The sequence below is a fragment of the Canis aureus genome, chromosome 19 (assembly GCF_053574225.1).
Source record: "Canis aureus isolate CA01 chromosome 19, VMU_Caureus_v.1.0, whole genome shotgun sequence".
Taxonomy (NCBI): Eukaryota; Metazoa; Chordata; class Mammalia; order Carnivora; family Canidae; genus Canis; species Canis aureus.
In genome coordinates this window covers 22,820,855-22,843,692 of record NC_135629.1, presented here as the reverse complement: position 1 = coordinate 22,843,692, position 22,838 = coordinate 22,820,855, and the positions used below count along the sequence as shown (strand labels likewise).

The 22,838-nt window shown below is 41.0% G+C and overlaps 1 long non-coding RNA gene across 1 annotated transcript in view; it reads left to right on the top strand.

Annotated features, from left to right (window-relative positions):
• Positions 1 to 3,230: 3,230 nt before the first annotated feature.
• LOC144291208 (uncharacterized) overlaps positions 3,231 to 22,838 on the top strand; it is a 48,143-nt gene continuing 28,535 nt past the window's right edge. Inside the window, exon 1 of the long non-coding RNA XR_013358533.1 lies at positions 3,231 to 3,550. This is a non-coding gene — a long non-coding RNA (uncharacterized LOC144291208). The remainder of the gene's footprint in view (positions 3,551 to 22,838) is intronic.

Genomic DNA, 22,838 nt, shown 5'->3' with positions numbered 1-22,838 from the left:
TTTGCAGTAACAGCCTATGGGAGGTGGTGGGGTTAACTACCAAAATTGTGCATAACTTGGGTCCTGTGTATGGCAATTAATCAAGAAATTATATTCTTTGACTTTCTAACAACCCACAGAGAGTGCTACATCTGTGGTGTGTTTCAAGAGAGAGAGGTGGGGAGGGGTACCGAAGGATGAAATATTTCTTCTAATAAAATGCTAATGGTTTTGTTTTGGAGAAAAAAGTATTGAATTATTGTGGGGTTAGATTTATCTGTATGAGGGTTTCTCAAGTCACAGTCAATAAGTGCTTGTGACAGAAAGGCACGTATTCTCTGAGTACCCTACTACGTATTCTCTGAGTACCCTACTCCAGCCCTCTAAGCGACTTCAGGATTACGGCCAGACCCCTCTGTATGGTGTGGAAGCCAGAGTGTAGGAATAAACGTTGTCATGGAAAACTGTGGCATCCCAGGCTGTGGCTGTGGGCATTTATTACATTCTCAAGGCTATCGTTCACCAAAAGCGTGTGGGAATGTGTTAGTAAAGACAAGGAAGGCATTGCCATTTATTTATAGTGTCCTTTGGAGGCAAAACCTGTGCCTGTGTGGACACCCCAGTACTCAGGTCTTCAAGGCCAGGGTTGCTAGACGGTGCCTGCTGTACTTAGGAACCCAGAACTCGCAACTCTCCTAGAGGGTTACTTTGACAAATTCAGTGGCTGAAAACTTAAAGGAGATTAGCATCACCAAGAAAAAAAAAAAAAAAAGGAAATTTCCAGCAACCAGAGTAGCTCTGTAATATCTTTTCGCTTCTGTGGTCCTTTGTGATGTGGTTCAAATTGTGAGTCCTAACGTTTTAGAGTTCTATCATTGGCTTTTTAAAAATTGCAATTTGGGGCACTTGGGTGGCTCAGTGGGTGAGCATCTGCCTTTGGCCCAGGGTGTGACCCTAGAGTCCCGGGATCGAGTCCCACATCGGGCTCCCTGCATGGGGCCAGCTTCTGCCCCTGCCTATGTCTCTGCCTCTTGCTCTGTGTCTCTCATGAATAAATAAATAAAATCTTTTTTTAAAAAATTTTTTTTAAAATTTTTATTTATTTATGATAGGCACACAGTGAGAGAGAGAGAGAGGCAGAGACACAGGCAGAGGGAGAAGCAGGCTCCATGCACCGGGAGCCTGACGTGGGATTTGATCCCGGGTCTCCAGGATCGCGCCCTGGGCCAAAGGCAGGCGCTAAACCGCTGCGCCACCCAGGGATCCCCTAAATAAATAAAATCTTAAAAAAAAATTACAATTTAGTGGATACGTAAGGAGCAGCTACTTTGTTGCAACATCTGGCAGAAGACAGAAAGAGGGAGGAACACCTGACTCCTGCCTTTAGGACCTAGTGCAGCGAAACAGGCAGTTAGAGCAGTATTTAGAGTGCGGTAAATGCAATCCTAATGACCATCGTCTGGCTCTGGACACTTAGTCTACGGCAGGCACTGCATTGTGTCCGTTTTCACGGGCAAGGGGGTTTCAGCTTGGACAGAGTTTAGGTCGTGCAGTTAACAAGAGGAGGGGCTGCTGTTAACGGGTCTGCTTCCCTCATCTGCTACGTAGGAAGCACACAGCTGATGTGCCCCTGTGAGCCAGGCCCTGTGTTGAGGGCTTTGCACCCATTGCTTCACTCACCTGTCACACCATCCCTACATGATAGAAACCGTTAGCTCCATTTTACTGATGAGCAAACTGAGGCTCTCAGCGGGTAAGGAACTTGACCGAGGTGGTGCAGGTAGTGTCAGAGCAGCGATTTGAATGTAGGCTCTCAACCACTAGACTTTACTGCTATGCATTCTGAGGGAGATGTTCTTTTTGCCTGGGGCAGTGGGTAGGTATAGAGATTGGGGTAAAGAAGGTGTAAGATGATCGGAGAAACTTAGAGACAGTTTTGATCAGGACCTTGAGGATGATAATACTTGTATCATACTTCCCTCTGATCTGTGTAGATGGAAGGATCTATTTCTGACCCTTCCAGAAATTTCTCTTAAAATTTGTAGATCTGAATTTTAGTGAGAACCTATTCAATTCCTTGCATTGAGAAAATACAACACAATGTCTGGGAATTCAGACTTATAAAACTCAGATAGAGGTGCTTTTTTTCTCCTTTTTATTTTGAAATAACTGTAGATGTATAAGGAGTTGTAAAAATGGAAGAGAGGTACCATATACCCTTAACCCAGCTTCCCCCAATGGTAACATTTTATGTAGTCATTATGTGTGTCATAAGCGGGAAATCGACTTTCCCAAAATACTATTAACCAGGCTATAGACCTTATGTGGATTTCATCAATTTTTAGATGGACACTATTGTTTTGTGCAGTTTAATGAGATTTTACCACGTGTGATTTGTGTAAGTACCAAGAGGTAGTTCTTTTTAATGCCAGCATGAAGAAAAAGGAAAGTAAACTGTTTTGAACGAACAATCAATCGTTTTGTTGGATGGCATTGTTAGGTTTGGGGTTTATTTTGCCAAATTTCCTACTCTTTCAAAATAATTCATGTTTTAATGGAATATTTCCACAGTGCAGAATCATTATATGTAGTACAAAAAGCTTACACTTCATAGAAAACAACTCCCTTCAGAGGATATAAAATGATGCCATCAAAAAAATTCGGTTCCCATGCATGTCTGACTTAAAACTTACCTGGTGCATTTAATTTCTAACCATTTACAGATGGAAGTGACAAGCTTTTGGTTTTTCTGTGTATTTCAAGTGAAGGAGCAGTTAATACCGAATTGAGGTGAATTTTGAAGGACATACATTATAATATCGTAGGGCTCCTCTTCATTGTAATTCTGTGCTTTTTATTTTGTAGCTCCTCTTTCTCAGAAGGATCTGGAGGTAAAAACCCACGTTTACAGTACATTCCCCAGAGCCCCAGATGCTTGAGCCCAAAAAAGGGTTAAATTTGAACGAAAACATACCTTCTAGTCAATGTGCTTTAAATTATAATTTTAAAAGCCAATCATTTTCTTTTTTGACTGACATGTGGCATTTTGGAGAAATTTTTAAATCTTCCAAGTCTGTAAGAGATGAATTTGGGGGGCTTGTAGTTACCGTATTTAGAGCAGAGGGGAAAAAAAGAGATAGCTCATCGCGAAGGGGTTGAACTAAAATCATTTGTAATTATGCATCACAAAGAGACACAATCACAGAACATCCATTTATATGTACATCTGTGCATCTGCTTCTGACCCTAGCTTTCTGGTTTCTGTCCCTTTCTTTACAAAATCTTCAGTTCTGCGTAGATGCACACATTAGGAAATTGGGGCTAATGGTTTAGGAATGTGCTAATTAATTCTTGTTATGTCCTGTGAACCGAGAGAAACAAGTGAAAGGTTGTCTGCATGCGCATATATACTATGTATATTTTTCCACACTGTTTTTCTTCTGAAGGAAAGTTATGCTGTGTTTTCTTTTTTCCTCCTTAGGATCTCACACACAGTGACAGCTAGCAGCGTCCCAAGTGTTGACATTATGACTTAGAGATGTGATAAAGAGAAACACGAACTGCGTTTTCTGTAAGTAAATGTGGTTCCAGCATTGAGAGAACAGACGTAATCAGATACCTGTTCTCCTTGAGTTTCTTCATTTAAGCATCGTGATTCCTAATTAGCAGTTAGATTTCATTTATTGGTACTTTGTCTTTAGTTATTAGTGATGATCACCTTTTGCTAAATAAAGATATATAATCAAGCTAGGGACACTCATGGATTTTTTTTTTTAAGGTTTTAACATTTGATAATAGGTTTTCCAATAGCTTGAAGGGTAGCTTTTAACCTTCCTTTTCCAGCTGAAGTATTTCCTGAGTTCTGTCCAAGCCCTCTATGGTTAAAGAAAAGTCTTTTTTGACACTTAATAGACAATGTTGTGGCTTTTTTTCATTTTTCAGACAAATGTATAGGCATTTAAACTGCTACATTGTACTACTATAATTGAGACACCTTGCAGAAATGGCAATTATAGGGTGACTTGTGTCAAAAATATTCAGAACAAGTTACATTTTACCTAATTTTTAAAAAACTTTCCAAGGTATGTCCTCTCCTTTCCCCCTTTCTCTCCTGTTTTTTCTTTTAAATATTAAGCAAAAATCTTTTTTTTTTTTGCATTTTCCCATTTTATTCAAGTTGTCCCAGATTGGGGGGGGGGGGTGCTGTTTAGCAAAACTCCAGATGTACTACCTAGATCAAAACAATCAGCAAAGACCAAGGTGTTCTTACTTCCTGAAATGAAAACAAAATAGATGTTCAGAAGGTTCTGTTTCGCTCTGGCTACCAGCTTGGCTGCTTGCTCTGAGAATATTCCTGCTCCCAAGTTAGCTCCAGTTCTGTTTATTCCGCTCTGAGCTCGGTGAACTTTCCAAAGCCATCCTCTTCAAACAACACGTTTTTTTTTTTTTTCTTTCTGAGCTGGAGTTTATTTTGTGCCCAGCCTTCGTTGCGTGGGTCCCATGAATAATTCTAACACAAAGAAAAACTCTCCTTCTGACCAGTGAGCGAAGGGGGAGGGATCCCAGAATAGAGATAAAAATTGCAAGTTAAATCCATAAAGCAAAGGGCTTGGGAAAAAAGAGAGAAAAGGAAAACAAATAGATCAGCAAAGTAAAAAATAAAACCTTTCAGTGAAGATTTCAGTACAAAACAGGTGTCTGATGAAGCATGAGCAAAATAAACCAGAACACACTTAGCATATACGGGCCACGTACTTGACACAGATTTTTAACTGCTAAGTTGGTTTCATTTATGAAGTAAATACATATTTCTAGAAAGGAGAATTTAGAGCAAATGTTTACATAGTAAAACCTATGATTTCTTGATTGATACTCTGAAATGGGAGGGGGCAACAGCCCATGAAAAATATTCTTAGGTGGGTTAAATGTAAATTTTTTTGGTGTCAGAAAATGGTTAAAATGATCTTTTACCTCTGTGGAATGTTCAAAGAGGTAGAATTTCTGGTTTTGGTACTGTCCTCAAACTGCCTCACAGGGAATTTCATTTGAAAAAGTTAAAAGAAGGTAGAGGAGCTCTACTCTTTGTTTTAAATTTGCCCAGTGCCTAGTCGGAGATGAAAAAAAAAAAAATTGAAAAGAGCATCAGAGCCTGGGACTCTAGTGACCATACTGAGGAGGCCCACCCTGCACGCCACTCATGAGACCTGAAGGGTCTGCGACTGCAAAGGTGCGGGTACAGAATCCAGAAAGTATTCTACCCTTGTGGCCCTCGGCATCGACACGTTTCTTTTTGAGGCTGTTTGTAGAACAAGGGAACAGCTGGTTGAGAAGTGAACTCGTCAAGTCATGAAGAGAAAGGAAATAGATTGCTGTATTTTATTCACTTATTGAGCACCCATTACTGGCCAGTTCTATAGCTGGAGGGATGCGGTGGTGGCCAAGACAAATATAGGTCCTGCCCTCATGGAGCTTATAATCTGTCAGAGAGATAAGCCAGGAAACCTGTAATAAGAGAGTGTGGGGGAATGGGGAGCTCCCAAAGGCATGGGAGGAAACTGAGGCAAAGAAGTTAGCTATCTATCCTCTATTCTTTTTCTCGCTTCTTTGTTCTTCACTTTCTCTCTCAAGATTTATTTCCAAACAGGATCCAGCCAAGCTCATGTTTACAAAGAAAGGTGGCATATTGCAGTGGTCATACTCATAAGGTTGGGAGGCTGACCCAGATGGGAATCCTGGCTCTGCCATTGACCACTTTACAATAGTGGCCAAGAGAAATTACCTCAGTGTTTTATTTTATTTTAAAAAAATGTTTAAAAATACTTAGTTTACAGGAATGTTCTGATAGTTAGACGGCATACGGTAAGTGAAATCCCTGGCTCACTTCCTGACAGAGAGTGAGTGTGCTAAAATTATTAGCTGCTGGCATATTATTATTACTAATTATTACTATTATTATTTTGCCACTTGTGTTCTAGAAGCAATGTCTGTATTATGAAACAGCTAAGAAATAGCGAATGATCTATTAATCAATTGAAAAATTTTCTCTGAGAACAACTGGTTCGCTGTGGACTTTTTTTTTTTTTTTGCCCATTCCCCAAAGCAAGTTTTTTGAATGTTAAAATTAAAAACCATTTTCAATAAACAAAGTTTTTAGATAAACCTACAATTGCTATCTTTTTCTCCAAACATTTTGAGGAGTAAGGTTGAATCAAATTTCAGTTGGCCCCTTTGACAGAGAAATTTGTTCCTGTTTCCCCTGATGCAAGAGCGGCTGAGGGACAGCACATTCCTCAGTGCGCCCATACACAGCAAGGTGATAAGATTTTCTTGTGTCTTGTGGAGTCAGCTTTAACCGTGTTGTAGACAAACACTATAGAGTTGCCATGTGAATACGTATTTATGGAATTTGGTAGCAATACAGGCAAACTTTAAACATCAAATTGTCATAAATTTTTCCTTAATCAGGGTATCTTCTGGTCAGTCTTCATGAGCACTTTTCTGTTTCAGAAGGGCTCATACAGCCTTCCCTACATTGTGTCTTCCACACAGCACAAGTGTACACAAGGTAAAGGTGACATAGTCCTATGTAGAATTTAGATCTCTTTCTCTCTGTTTATGCATTGCATGGATGTTCCTGTTGCTCCCCTTGCCCCCCACCCCACCTGGCTAAGCTTTAAGCACCACCAAAAATCTCTCTTCCATGAAAAGCCCATTTAATCTCCTGTCTTCTATTTTGCTTGCTTAGTTCAATGTGCCCAAAATACCTTTCCTTGCTGGATTGAAACATCACTTCTCTTTTAGGATGTGAGGCCAATGTCATCACTGGTCTGCTTTCTTTCCCAACCCCCACCCTGGGCAGAATAGACTGGTCGCTTCTCTGGATCCCGTAGCTCTTTGTTCTTTGCCCTGGCACAGGATAGCTGCATAAGTGAGCGTCTTTCTCTGCTCCCCCCCGCCTCTTACACCATGAACTCCTAGATGCTGGGGTCTAGGTCTTTCTCACCTTTCCAGAAAACCTGATTCCTGTCTTCAAGGAGTTCCCAGTCCGGGCAGGGAGACAGACATATAAACACGCAATTATATTGCAATTTGGAAAGTGATATAAAACAATTGTCTAAATTAGTGCACACAGATGAGCACTAATTTACTAAAGAACCCTGCTCTTCTCATGTAAGAAACGAGCAGTCGGCATGTAGGTGTAGTGTGTTTCTTAAAATAGCAATGTTTTCCCAGTGTTCGTATCAATATTTATATTGTTGCTTGTGCTCTGTAAAAAAAACAAAATCTCTCAAATGACATTGTATATCCCCTGGTAGTGAGAAGAATTGAGGAGTCTGTTGAAACCGTGACATACGGCAGGAGCAATGTACACTACTCCAAACCAAATAAAGTCTCCCTGAGCCTTTGCTGTAAGCTAAGACTTTAAGTGCCATTTATTTGTTGAGCTTTGCCACTCTCCATTGCTCAGTTTGGCACAAGAACTTTAAAAGTATTTGTGGTTTAATTGGTATGTGGTTTATTTTTAATTATATTAAAATGACCTGCTTATATTAAAATGACATGCTTTGCAAAACCTCACATTGCCTTAAAAACATTGTTGTAGCAGTGAAAGATTTCGAAATGTTATTCTAAGGAGCAAGGGAAAGGATTTCAGACTAACGCACGGTCCATATCTCAGGATTTTTGTTTGTGCGGAGCTCCCAGGACATAGTTCTAAAATCGTTTCCTATTTTATATATGGCCAGCGTTTGGGGCTTTGGGAAAAAATTTTTTTTTTCAATTATTGTTATTTTTTGGTACCTGTCTTTTTTTTTTTTTTCTCGAATACTCACTCCGAGTCAAATTCCAGCAGGCTCATAACACCATAACCTTTATCCATATATAGCCAGGCAAAGCTTTCTGCTGTTAAGTAGAACTTAGGAATACTTTAGAGAGGGGAAAGCATTGCTATTTTTGAGCAAACTCAGAGAGTTTAGGAGCATTATTTTGAAATGTGCTTCCTTAAAGTCAGAAAGAACTTAATTAAGTTCCCAGGGTTAATTGTTTCTGAAGTGTTAACATGTCATTTGTCTATTCAAACTCCAAAGCAAACCTAATACGGGATTTAATAACCTGTTTATGTGAATAGAAATTTGGGGTGGGGGTGGCGTGGGAGAAGAGGGGAAAGCTAATAGGGCTTTCACCTAGTTAGTGGGTTTAAGGAAGAATTCTTTCTGTCTTCATTTGGAAACAAAAGGCAAATCCTATGTTCAAAACTCCTTCTATTTGGGAGTATAAATTGGGATGACAAGGAAGTTGCGGAACAAAACAGTATTTTTATACTTTGTTCATTTCATATTTATCACTAGCTTGTTTGCTAATTTTCATTTGCAAGAGGCAATTCTTCCAGCTAACTGGGTGCCTCAATGGGCCACTGATTTCTTTGAAGTGACAGTCTGTAAATATGCATAAAAAAGGGATGCAATTAGCGTGTGTGTGGTTCAGTGCAGCCTGATTCCATTGGCAAGTTTACCCACAGTGTTGATAAGCTACATTATCTAGAAAATTGGCCGCTGAAAAACAGCACCTCTGATTGCCAGCAAAGGTTCCAGATAACAGGGTGCTGAAGAGAAATATAATTGAGGTTGAATATATTAACCAAGGTGTCACATGCTCCTTAGAAGCTCTAATTTATCAGCATGTTGGAATTTTTATTAACATTTGGAATGCATTTCTACCACACTAATGAAGTGGAATTGGCAGTTCAGGTTTTGGTTATTGTCATTTCTGAGAAGTTAAATGTAATTTCTCGTTAGACACAGTTATGTAAATATATTTGTTCAGGGGCTAAAAAAATTATACATTTTGCAAAATATAAATATGTTGTTAAGAGGCGGTGTGACAAATCAGTGACGGCTCAAGTCTGAAAACCAGCCACGTATTTCTGCTGCGCTTTGGACATTACAGCTCTTCTTTGAGGGGGGAGTTTGAGAGAAATGAAGGAAGCTTAATTTTATTAACTCTGCGACTGGCTCACCGTTATGAAAAATAGTTAAAATTAGCCACTGTTTTAGTAGGCTAGCTATCTAAAAGGATTTTATGATTAAAATTTTTTTAATGAAAACTTACTTAAATGATAAGGTTGAAGCATTTCTGGAAGATATCTGCTTTTCTTCTCTCCATCCTGTTTGGAAGACCCAAGACTTCTATTCATTTTCTAATTCTGATTAATAGGTTTTGACAAACATATGTGAGCAATCACCTTAATTTCTATCAGAAATAAATTGAAGTGTTCAAACCTGGAGTTATTTCAGGTTGCATAAATGTGTGATGAAACTAGATGTTTTTTAAAGCGAGGGAATGAAAATAACAAACTTCCGGATGATAAAAGAGGAGGAGCCACAAATATCAGGGGAAACACACCGGCAGCCTCATTAGTGTATTTCTTAAGTTACCTGGGTGGATTCAAGGGCATTTCATTATTGTGAGGCTTAACTACATACGTGTAACATACACTTGTATGTAGCATATATCAAAACACAAAAAATTTTTTGAAAGATAATGGCTCCATTTCTATTGACTCGCAAATTTTGTTCTTCAGGGGAAACGATTATGAGTTGCACCCCAATGGAGTTCTTTGTACTTGTAACAGGCTTAGTATTACTTAATTGTACACATCTCCGACCTCAGGGAATGATGCCAGCAGTTTGCCCCCGTTAGTAATAGATATGGTGGTCACAGCAATGGTCCCCTTAAGAGGAATGACCCACGTGACACATTTTCCCAGCTTTCCTTTTGCATTCACCCCTTTGCAACTGCCAGCCCTCTATTGTCCTACAGCGCTCCTAACTTCACTCCTTCTTCTCCTCCTGGCTGCCACTGCTCCTGGCATTCCTGGACCCAGGTTTTTTATCCCTGCTGCAATTCTTCGCATGCATCCTACACCATCATCCTATAAATTTCTGATCCCTATCATCAATCCTATTACAGGTGCTTGCAGTGGTGGAGGGGCAGGGTTGGTGTTTCCTTTACCAGTGGAAACTTCTGATTGAATCGGATTTGTCATGGAGAAGTCTCCGGCCTGTTGGACAGCTGCTCCCAAGCTTTCGTCAAATTAGATGTTTCGTAGCATGCCCATCGTGGTGGGTTTGGTCAGTTCTCACCTGACCTGTGTTTTATCCTTCTTCTGGTGTCATGGGTTGGGCAGCTAAAATCCACTATCCCCAGACTCCCTTGCAGCTAGGGTTCTGGAAGGAAATGAAGTTCACACAGGTGCACGCAGGTGCTGTTTGGAGGGTTGGAGCAAGGCAGGGGTGCTTTCCTGCTGCTTCAGCTGTTGTTGCTGGCAGGCATGAGCCTGAGGTGTGGGGTGTCTTTGCCGCAGTGTTTTCGTGCCTTTCCCTGACTTCCTGAGGGTTGAGTGGCAGTGCTAGTGGCCCGGATCCTGGGTCACACCTGTGTCTCTGTATCTTTGAATTCAGCAAACTGCTGTGGGCTGCCTCAAGATTGATTCTTCGGATTCTTGAGAGAGACAGATGTAGAGGCTCCCTTGATAGGCTGGTTGTCTGGCCTACTTCTTTAACCCTTCCAATAGTTTTGCAAGCTCTTAATTCCATGTGTTGGGTTTCTTGATGCTCTTGATGCTTGAACAGTTGAATCTTGCTCAGTACATCTGTAAGTATGGTTCAGGTGCCTCAATAACAGGAATAGGCTTAGGGCGAGGCAACAAAGGGACTGGGGTACAAAATTTAAGGAGGTGCTTATTTTCAGGGTCACAGAAGTGTCTCTTTAAATTCTGTGTCCTTGGTGTCTCTCTTGCCTCACTCTTGGGCTGGCCATGCTCAACAATTAAGTGGCAGATGTTATTTATTATAAAATAACTGAATAACATTTACAGCAGGTGTTAGAAAAATAAAACCTGTGGGCTCTGTCTGACCCACCGCCTGTTTTTTGTCAATAAAGTTTTATTGGAACAGAGCCAGATCCTCCTTTTATGTAATGTCTGGGGCTACTTTCACACTACAGGGGCAGAACTGAGCAGTGGCAACAGAGACTGCAGAGCAGAACATGTTTCCTATCTGGCCCTTTACAGGAAAACTGCTGATTTGTGCTCACTGGCACTGTGGATATGCCTTGATTTACAGAGTCAGACTGCTTGAGATCAATTTCTGTTTCCTCTCTGAGTCTGGTGAAGTTGCTTAAGCTCGGTGCGGTGCTGTGCTGGAGTCAGCCGGGGCTGATTGTGTGTGTCCCTGGCCAGCTCCACATTCATGGATCATATTGGGAGCTCAAAATCAGCCTTGGTAGGAGTATTTCCACCAGGAAAATCAGCAAATGATACATATCAAGGCTTTCTCAGAGACCCAGGAATTAAAGATTTGCTGCCTCTGTGTTAGATTCTTCTTCAAAATGATGTGATAGATGCAATTAGTGGCCCACTGGGATCCCCTGAGTAGCCACCACTGCACCTAGCCCCTTGGGGCTGCAGCTGGCAGCTTATACCTGTGTCATCCTTAGGGGCAGTCCAAGGTCTTGTTGCTACAGGGAGCATCCACGCCCAGCTCCTGTGCACTGAACTGTGGTGCAGTTTATGCTTCAGAACTCTACTCAGATCACTGCTAGACTCCTCCTGGGGCCACATTCTCCCCTGGCTCTTTCACCTTCACTAGCCTGCTTCGCTCCTTCCATTGAAGGTTGGTTCTAAAGATCTTGCCCCAGGATCTAGGTGAGCAGAGTAATGCATCTAGAGCACAGAACTTAAGGATGCATTCGCCATCAAGGTTAAGCAAGTTGCATGACCCAAGGATGAGTGCCTCCTAAAGTTTTGTGGCTTAGAGGCCTCATTCTCCTTCCCCTGTCTGGCCTCTGCTGGCCCTGGTATGACACACACACCTTGATTCCTGTTCGAACCTGATTAGGTTCGACTTGTCAGAAACCCAACCTAGAGCAAATGGGGGGAATACTGAATTCTTTGTAACTTATTGATTATTGTAAGAACTAAGTGAGGTGAGCTATGGAAAGTGTTTAGAACAGTGACCGAAACAATAATGGGCGGGTGGGCAAGCACATGAGTGGAAAGACATTAGACATATAGCTTTTATATTTCTGTACATACCACTCTCCCCACCTGTAATGCATCCTGTGCTTCATTTTGCTTATCCAAATGGCACTTCCCATCAAGACCAATTGTGTCTATAGGATGCTTACTAGTGGCAGCATTCTGAGTCATGTACACTTACTCTAAATTATGTAACTCTACGCTTCCAACTCCACTGTAGTTCTTTGCCAGATGAATTGTTTCTCCCCCTTTCTATTGTGTCCATGCCCCATAACTCTTTATCTACATGGTAACTTACTCAAATATATTGACAGACATGGTAAAACCAATTTAATCATAGTGCAACAATCATCCTAAACAGTAGTTTTTTTTTTAAATTATGTATTTATTTAGGTATTTAAAAAAACCCAAACCGATGGCTTTGGAAATGTGGTCCTTGTGTTTCCTACCAAGTGTTCAAGTATAAGGATCGCCCTGAGCTCACAGCTTATGTGCAGCTCCCAGAGGGGGATGTTTGAATACAGTTTACATGTTTTGCTTGCAACACTTGTTTCTTAGACTTATCAACAGGTTTTAATGGCTATATTAGTACCTATACCCTCCATATTTAGCTAGTTGATAAGTACAATTGTGGTCTGTCCCAGCATCCTGTTTAATTTATTCATGGTTCTCAACATTACTTATGCTTTTCTAATTGACTTGTTTAGTGGGAACCATCTTTGTCCCTGACAAGGCTCTAAGTTCCATGAAGGCAGGCTCTTGGCTGTTCCTGTCCAGCCTGGCACCTGACAGGCACACAGAGAGTAAATGTTTACCATGACCGACACAACAAAAGAAATGTGCTGACTTTGAGGCTACAGTACTGTGCTGTAGGCTTAAAAAAGTTTTTTAAGGTGAGTGAATGAAGGGAGTCATTAATAAATTTACCAGCATTTATTCTATGAGGCCAGGAGCTTCTCTCATTTGAGCTGGATAAATCTTATACTTTTCTACAGAGTGCAAATGTATATTCATGTGTCTTTTCCCTGAAATTAATCCTTATGTGAAAAATATAGAAATGGTGCTACATCTAAAATTGAAAATGTGCATCACAGATTATTTACTCCAGGTATATTCAAGTTATGAGAAGAATGAACTTCGGATCAGAAGCATAGCTGAGATGCTTAGGGTGGTACTCAGATGGCTTTATGGATTGACTCAAAGAGAGATGGGTCTACCTCATTGTTGTGCTGTGAAGGTTTAGTGCTGGGAGAGGCTAGTTTGCCTGTAATCTCAGCACAGGAACAGGGAACTGGTATTTGAAGGTGTCAATGTGTGTGCTAATATCAGCTGTGTTTTCAAACTCAGTTCCTTAGAACCCTAGCTGGTTCCTAAGAGCCACCCTGAGAGACTGCATAATGCGGAGGTATGGAGGGCCAGAGAGGACAAGGCAGGTGGATATTAGAAGACCCACCCTGGTTTAAATGAGAACAGCGCTGCTCCCATCATGTAATGGGCACTTGCTTAAAATTCAATTTAAAAATGCTTAAAACACATAAAAATGCTTAAAATTTAATTTAAAAATGTACTGAGAATTAAATTAGAATTCCAAACTCTGAAATCGGAACATGTTGATACTTGTACTCTTTCCAGAGGACTGAGGTAGTTTAACTTTCTGGGCAGACAACCTCAGTCTATTAGGTTATTGGATTGGTATTCACAAAACAGTATCAAGATAAATATCCCTCACTAAAATACACACAAACATTCAAATTCCCTTATGCCTAATAGAGAAGTGGTATTTATTAAATCGTGTGACCTTATTTTGACTTAAGAAAAAATAAGTGACTTAACTTTTGATTTCATGGTCTTTTTACTTCCATTGCTAATAAGATCGTGTTATGGGCAGTATGTGGTGCCCCAGTATCCACCCATCTTTGTATCCATGGCCCCTAATGACATTGTTCCTGGAACCAAAGTCCATTTATCCATCAAGCATTTATTGTGCTTCTATTATATGCTGAGCATTGGCTCTTAGGCTAGACAGGTTACTAAAGATGCACCTGCTTTTATGAAGCTTTCATTCTCTTGGAAGAAATGGAGTCTAAACAAATAATTACATAACAAATATTTTAATATAGTTGTGATTACTAATAGTTAAAAAAAAAGATCCAATATCTTTTAGACTATTTATCAGAAGAGGCTAGCCTAGGCCAGGGGCACAGGGTAGTGGGTAGGGAGCATCTCTGCAAAAATGATATTTAATGATATTTAAATAAAAGTGAAGGATAAACAGCTCTTGGACTACAAGTTGCTGGGTAAGGTGGTTTGGAGAGAAATCATTGCTGATTACTGCTCAGCCTGTCTTAGGAAAACAGGCTCTTGAGCCACCTTGGTTTCTGGTCCTTTTCTTATCTTCACACATGCTCACCAGTGCTTACAGGAAACACAGTTTAGTCAACGGGGGAAAATGTGGAGCAGCGCAAACCTGTGTTTGAATCCCAGCTCTGTTGCTTACTGAGCTATGCATTCTTGGGCAATTTTCTTATTTTCTCTGAATTTTATTTGTGAAACACAACCCTCCATGGGGTGTGGAGGAGGATCAGCAGTCCCCTCCTAATGGCAAACTCTGCTCTGGACAACCCACTGTACTGACTTTGCTGTATATCATCTCTAGTTCCTAACATCCCATTGAGGTAGGTGCTGTTGCTGTCTCCATCTCTCAGATGTGGAAACTGAGGCAAAGAGGTTAGCTGTCTTACTCAAGATCACATTGACTGTCAAGTGTTAGAGCTAATTCAAATCTCAACAGTGACTGGGTCTGTATATTTGGCTACCAACTTTTGATGTGTAGAGCAGCTGGCCAAGTGAGTGCCCAAAGGGAGCTGAAATAATATTTTTTAAAAAATATGTTTTATTTATTCATGGGGAGGGGGAGGAAGAGGGGCATAGGGAGAGAGAAAATCCTCAAGCAGACTCTTCAACAGAGCACAGAGCCTGGCATAAGGCTCGATCCCAGGACCATGAGATCAAGACCTGAGCTGAAACCAAAAGTTGGCTGCTAAACTAATTGAGCTACCCAGGTACCCCAAGGAACTGAAATAATCATCTCTCTCCTGGACTGTTGGCAAGTCTAGGACCTTGAGCCTTTTGTTGATCTATGGAATTACTCAGGGCACATGACTTCCTGGAAGAAGTCACTTTTACTAAAGAGCTCAGAATTCCAAGTATTTGCCTGAATTGGTTGTCTTGAAGGCTTTTATTGTTTGCCATTGGGTTTTCATTCCAAAGCCACATGTGACCATGACTTAAATACTTGTGGAGGGATATCATGACTCCAAAGCTTGAAGTCTGCATGTCAGCTCCCTGTCTTTACAGGAAGCGCGGTGGGTCATTTCTCTTCTTGTTTAAGCTGAGAACCCTAGAAGGTCCGTCTCATCCACACATTTTATGTTGCCTCCAGCTATGACCTCTCACTCTTTTTTTTTTTTTTTTTTGACCTCTCACTCTTGACAGAAGAGCTAGAGTTCTCTGGCCCCACCTCATCCCACCTTTAGTCACCAAATCTAGCCATTCCCCACCTCCAAAGATGCAGCAGGACCTTCAATGAGGAGCTGTCCTCCTGCAGTTGCTGGGTTTCCTTGGCTGCTTTTTGGAGTTGTGGGCATCGAGGAGGAAATGCACTTCAATGCGGCACAGGCTAGGACTCTTCTTTGCTCTCTTTCCCAAACCTAACCTGGCTAAGTGCTACACACCCCTCAGATGTTGGTTCTGCATGTCATTTAGAATATAAGCTCTCTTCCCTGAATAAACCAGTCCTATTATGAACTGTCTTCTCATCTTTACTTAACCTTCTTGTATTTATCACCCGGTGTCGACCTACTTACCTATATGTCCATCCATCCATCCATCCATCCATCCATCCATCCATCCATCCTTTTGTATGATTAATTTTGATGTCTTTCTAGTGAAACTGTAAGCTATATCCCAAGTAGGAGCTCTATTGGTTAAATGAATGAATGAGTGGAGATGAAATATACCTGTGTACATAATAATGCAGACATAGCTGGAATCCACCAAACAGACCTTCATTTGCTGGGAGATACACCAGCACATGCTCTTTAAGTACATTTCTGTTCCCTACCACACCTTCCACCTTGACACTTTTACATCAGCTTGTTTGTTATATGCCTCTTTCTCACTTTTTGGGGGGCTCCTCAGTGGGATTAATAAACAAACCTCAGTGGGGCCCTCAGGAATTTACCCAAACCATTTTGCCTAGAGATTACTTATTATGGGTTACCTCTGCCCCCAGGCTGCCTTCTGCAGCCTTTCTAGAATCATGTAAGGGTAAAGTGGTGAACAAGAATGGATTTGAAACAGAAACCACCATTGCAATTGACACTAATTAACGGAGCTGAGAAAATCTTTCATTAGCAGCATTTAAATCATGTAGTCTGGTTCTACTTAGAATGGAAAAAAAAAGTGGCCTGTGAACCATTTAATGAAATTTAAAGAGATTTTTTTCTTCTTTCCTTCTTTCTCAGAGAATATATTTGGATCAGAGAAGTTATATTTGTTCAGAAGTAGGGTAACAGAAGACAGAGGGAAGGCCCACTGCCTTCAGGTCTGTCCACACTTCCGCTGGTCCCTGTCCTCTGTGCTGTGTTGCTTAACTAGGCAGTTTCCTGAATGCATCACAGAACTTTCTGTGTTACTTCTGTATTTTTCAGTTCTGTATCCCCAACCATGAGACTTTCAGCTTATCACTTACAAACAATAGCAACAACTACAAAGCGAGCTAACATCTATTGGGCACTTACTGAGTTCTAAGCATATTACATGAATTATTTTATTAAATCTTCAAACAACTCTATGAGGTAAGTACAGTTATTATCTCCAATTCATAAATGGAAATTGAGCCATGGCAGAGTTAACCAAGTAACTAAAGTGATAAATTAATGAATCTGTAGCAAGGGGTTACAAATTAATCCCTTCTGGACAAAATGTGTGCATTATTATAGCATGTACTTGAGAATAGAATGTCTTTGGGTGGGTGATGTCTGGGAGGGAGTCAGTGAGGGAGTAGGGAAGAAGGTTAGTTACCATGTCTAATAAAAGAGGTCAAGAGTTCATATTTGGAGGTAGCAAGGCTTCACCTGCTTCTCAAATCAAATCATGGAGTAGCTACCCTTTTCAACTATGTGCTAGTCTGAACTTACCTATATTCAGAGTAAAGGACCAAGTTTTCACTGATCTCCCTAATTCAAAAATTTTTGACAACTAGGAACAGCTAATAATTTCTCTGCCTAATAACCTTCTTATTGGTGAGGGCTGACTTTTTAAAAATCATGCAGGACTTCTTCTTGAATTCCTACTTTTCCACCATTTCCTCAGTGACTTGTTTGATAACCAGATATTTTAGTGTCACTCAGGACTTGAGACAAATATAAAGGACACAGTCCAATGAGGCTTGAGCATTTGTAAATTTCAAGGCATCTTTCCGTTACTACGTTCCTTCCATTTAGGCTGTTCAGTGGTGTTAATTTGATTTGGATTGTTTTTCTAACTTGACTGAGTTCTCTGTTACAGAACTTACATTCTGTAGATAGAGTGAATGAAGGCAATCTTACCCATCCCAATTCCTACCCTTTCCAAATTTTTAAAATTTATTATTATTATTATTATTATTATTATTATTATTGTTATTATTATTATTAACATGGGGCTTGGACTCACAACCCTGAGATTAAGACCTGAGCTGAGATCATGAGTCAGATGGTTAACCATTGAGCCACCCGGGCACCCTTCCCTTTCCAAATTTTATGAGTAAATTCCACTTTGCTTCCTAATTTTGAAGAGTAAAGTGATCTTTGTTAAAATTTTAACAAGAATAATATGATCATTGTTAATGGATCCTATTCAAGCCCAAGGAAGTATGTTGTTTCAGCCCCCTTCAAAGTTACAGTTACTATTAATTTCTCCACCTAATTCCCCCCAATAAGGGAAGGACTAATATTACTGGCATAGCAATGGGACAAGTTCTCTTACACTGAACAGAGATAGTCTTTTAAAGAAGTCATAAACCAGTCACCTTGTGAAACCACAGACATGGTCTATGGCTCCAGACCTTCCATTTAAGGGGTAAAACAACATTCTAAGCTCTAGGTTGCTTAATAATGTCTAAGAATTGACTCTAGGTTTCTTAAAAGCATCCCTTTCGAGTAAGCATTTATCATGGCGCTTGTATTATTTCCAGAAACCTTCCAAGAAATTGTTATGGGATGTAGCAGGTCAGTTTAACAAGAGGTCAATCTGTTATCACTAAGAAAAACATTGAGGGAAGCAAACTTTGATACTGACAGAGAAAATCTCATGGAACTATCTCTAGGACTACAGCTTTCTCTCCTCTTCTCACATCTCCATATGTTGTGGTTATACTTGACGGTTCTATTCTGTGGACTCATGGCTGTCCTCTGTGGGTGCACCAATCCCTTTATCTTATGCCTCCAGTGTGAAAATTCTTTTCCCTTATTTAAACCAAGACAAATTTGAGTATTTTCAAAAGGATCCGTTCTTCAGAAACTAAAATGGAAGAAAATCATACAAAATGAGGGAACAGAACTTGTTCTGCCAGAATCTTATCTTAACATAGTTGAGGTCTTGATACCTATTGACTTGGCTGATCCAGCTTAGTAGGTACCCTGCCCTGGTTTCTTCTGCAACATTCAGTGCTTTCGGGATTGGATGTTAGAAGAAGAAGCCCTGACTTTCAGCCCAAAGTAGGTTTTGGTTGAAGGTTCTCTCAGGCCTGATGAGATTTTTTTTTTGTCCTTTCTAGATACAGCTTCTTATCATTCTATAGACTTAAGCTCCCAAGTCTTGGACTGTGTTGTTCTTGGGTTCTCTCAAACATTCTTGTTGGAGAAGTCTTTCCATATAACTGGTTCTTGTGATGATTATAATTAGTTCTGATGTCAGAGTTCACTTTGGTTGAGCAAATCCTGCGTGCAAAGCAATGTCCTCAGTGTTTTACATGTTCAGGGGCTTGTTCATTTCATCCCCATGACAATCCCACATGCCTTCATGAGTCCCATTCATATGAGGAGGGAAATTAAGACTTAGAAAATGTAAAGTAATTTGTCGAAGGTTACAGAGTTCATGGTTGAGCTTGGATTCAAGGCCATAGCTGTGTGAGAAATCAATGCACCATACTTCCGGGCTCTCTGAACGCACAAGATCCCATTTCTTTTTCTTTTTCTTTTTTTAAAGATTTTATTTATTTATCTATGACAGACACACAGAGAGAGGCAGAGACATAGGCAGAGGGAGAAGCAGGCTCTCTGCGAGGAGCCTGATGTGGGACTTGACCCTAGGACCTGGGGATCATGACCTGAGCCGAAGACAGATGCTCAAAGACTGAGCCACCCAAGGTACCCCAAGAGATTCCATTTCTAAGCCTTAGGCCATCTTTAATTGGCCTTAAGCCTTTCTTTTGGAAGACAGAGAGTTTACTACACTGGAATTTTCTTGCCTAGATCTCTCCATGTTCTGTTTCTTAGAAATGTTCCTAGTGGCCGTTGGTAAGAAGGTAATCCCTTCCTTTGGCCAGGATGGTCAAGCGCTTCGTCTCAGCCTCTGACCTTGGCTTCCTAACTCTGGACCATAAGTTGTTGTCCAGGGTGACCAATTTCCAGCTCAGAATCATACCTGCAGATAAATATTCATTTATTTAATTTAATGGGAAATGATCTTAGAAAATTTCCTAGTAGATGCAAATGTATTTTTTATGCAAATGTGTGTTATAGGAGAAGCAGCCAGTGCCATGCAATTTGGATGCATATTCCTGCCATCCTAGAGATCTTCCCCTAAGACCTTTCCCTCTGAATGTACCCATAGGCATAAAATAGACCCCAAATTTGGAAAAAAACAGCTTGATTGACTCAGTAGTCTTGTGGATATCTTCCACACAGAGCCTACTGTTGTTCTCATTAGCACAGAGGACACCTGAGTTATTTCCCCCACTCAGTTAAGCATGGGAAAGAAGAGAAAGGTGGCTTTCCTATTTAAGAAATGGAGTGGGATGGGCAAAGCATCTTCTTTGTTATTTATCATCCAAACTGCCTAAGGACTTGGAGAAATGTGCCAGGAGTGATCAAAAAAGAATCACAGGCACTTCAGTTCTCCAGACCCTCACTGTCTATAGCAGGCACACACTAAGGCAGGTCGTAACTCAGAAGGAGGGCAGCATATTCACAGATGTAGGCATATGTTGATGAGTGTATTGCGGAGAAGGCCAAGAAACACAACCCACTTTGATGTAAATTAAAATGTAAATAGGCTTATGTAACTGAAAAATCTAGGAGATAACATTGCTTCAGGCATGGCTGAATCCAGGCACTTGAATGTTGAGAAAAAAATGTGCTTTCTTCCCTCTTTTCCATCTGAATTCCTCTCTGTGATGGCTTAATTTGCTTGTAGGGTCTCTTCCTGTAGGGTCTCCAAAGGCTCTAGGCTTGTGGTCTAGAATGGGAGCAACCCTACGATAAAGACAGCTCCTCCTTTGCCATGCTTCCAGTGAACATCAAACAGGAGTAAGGCTTGGGTTGCATACCAGTCCTTGAACCCGTCTCTTTGGTCAGATTAGTAAGTGCCTTGATCGATCAAACCTGGTGCCCACACTCAATCTTGGGAGTAGGTTAGTCTTACTAGGTAAGCCGCATGGACTGAGAACTAATAAGGGATGGTTTCAAAGGAAAACTGTGATAATATTTCGATCGGAGGGAGCAAGGCAAATATAACAGATGTTTGCCATGGTGCATCCATAATAGAAGTAAGACCGTAACTAGGGTGGAAGGCAAGGCTTACAGAGCAACTCGAAATGAGAGTAGGACTCAGGTATATATTGACTCTGTTGAATTCGGGAGGCTCCGTGAAGAAGGTCAGATTGCAGACGTGATGGTCACCTGGGTACCTCTGGTACAGGTGGGCCACTGTGGTTCCATTGCTGAGCCTCGGTTTCCACTTTTTGAAACTGTGGGTGATGCTCTCTCTACAATAGTCTCGTGGTGAATATCAAGAAGTTAGATTCACAAAATAGATGCCAAATGATCCAAGGTTCCAAGGTGCCATAGTAGTTTTGCATTCACAAATCTGCAAACATCGTCGTGGCATACGATTCTTGTTCTCCAGTGGAGTAGCGATGCTAGGGAAATAGAGGGATCCCCTCGGATTTCAGCGAAGAGTTACTGCTAAGTAGAGGCTGGGAGGTTGGTGCTGGGTGGGGCAAGTAGGAACCTTTTCTAGCCAGACGCTTGTTTTCACTCCAAACCTCCCAAGGAGATCCAAGTTTGTGCCTCAGCAAAAAGACAAGCAGACCCTCGGGGCCGCTGAGAAAGAGTCAAAATAGAAGTTGCTAAATTTAAAAATAGGTCTCCTCTGCACTGAAGTGGGGCAATAAAAGAGGATGCTTGAAAAAACAAACTGCTTGCTATCGAGGCTTCTTTGAGAACGTAGGCTTTCTGTATCTGAGTTCTACTCCGACCCTCTTCCTGGAAGCTTCCTTTGTTTGGGAGTCTCGCAAAGGGACTGGAAATGAAGGCCTTTATTAAAGAGAGCTAATACGTATGTGGTGAAAAGCAATAATTAGCAGCGAAATGGCAGTTATGAATCCACATACACTCTGCGTCAAGGTCTTAGGCTAAATACGCGACACCGTAACTGTCACAACTTTCTGAGGTAGGTACAATGCTTATCCCCAATTTATGGATAAGGAGACTGAGTCAAAAAGAGGTACAGTAATTTCACTGAGGTTTTGCAGCTGGGGAATGATGAAGTTAAGATTCAAACGCAGAAAGCCTATGCCTCCGACTGTTGTAAGGTGGGGCAGCCAGGCTGGGGTTGGGCTTCTAGTACGACCGTTGGTAACATTGGGACCTTGGCTCACTCATATGGGGAACGCCTGTAAGAACACCAACTATACCTTGGGGTGCCTGCATGGATCTGTCTGTTAAGTGTCTGACTCTTGATCTCAGCTCAGATCATGATCTCAGGGTCTTGATCTCTGCTTTGTGGAGCCTACTCAAACAAAACAAAAACCCCCAAAAGCACAACCTATCCCTTAGAGTTGTTCTGAGGGACAATAGGGTGATGGTCAGGTGCACCTACTCCCATGGGTCAATTTTCATGGGTAGCGTGTGGGACTCTACTTTGCTCAGCCCTACATCTCCCCTGAGGCCCCACTTGGCCCTCCTTTGATGGATTAAATGTCCCTATTAAGCAGATGGCTGGGTGAATGTCCCTGTCTCTGCCGGCCTTACTTTTCTTGAGTGATTTCCTATTGTAGGAAGGGAGTATCCCATAATAATGAAAAATTGACAGGAGCTATTGATTAAATTCTTTTCTAGCCTCTTTTCCTTGACTTCCCCCCATTAGTTAAATATGAACACCTCCGAGATAAATGTAAAAAGGTGAAGGGAGGTGAACTGGTGTAGGGCTGCCTTCTGTCTTTTTTAAGAACAAAATACTATTATTTTGTTTTGTTTTGTTAAAGTCCTATCTTCCTAAAAGATCAAGGGAAAGGAGAAAAGTTTAGATTACCCAATTACTGGCAATAAATTATTTTCTCTTCTTGGGGACATATGAAAGCTTAGGATGGCAAATACCATCTGAGAAATGTTCTTTTTATTTTGGTGCCACAGCAACTCCAGAAAATAGGTTAATTGGTTCAGAGACTTGCTCTTACTGTTAATGGCATTTAGCTTGTGAAATTGAACAACTGCATCTCAAGACAGAATGTTCATAAAATCGATATTCTGGTTGCTAAGTGTGTGTTTTTAAGATA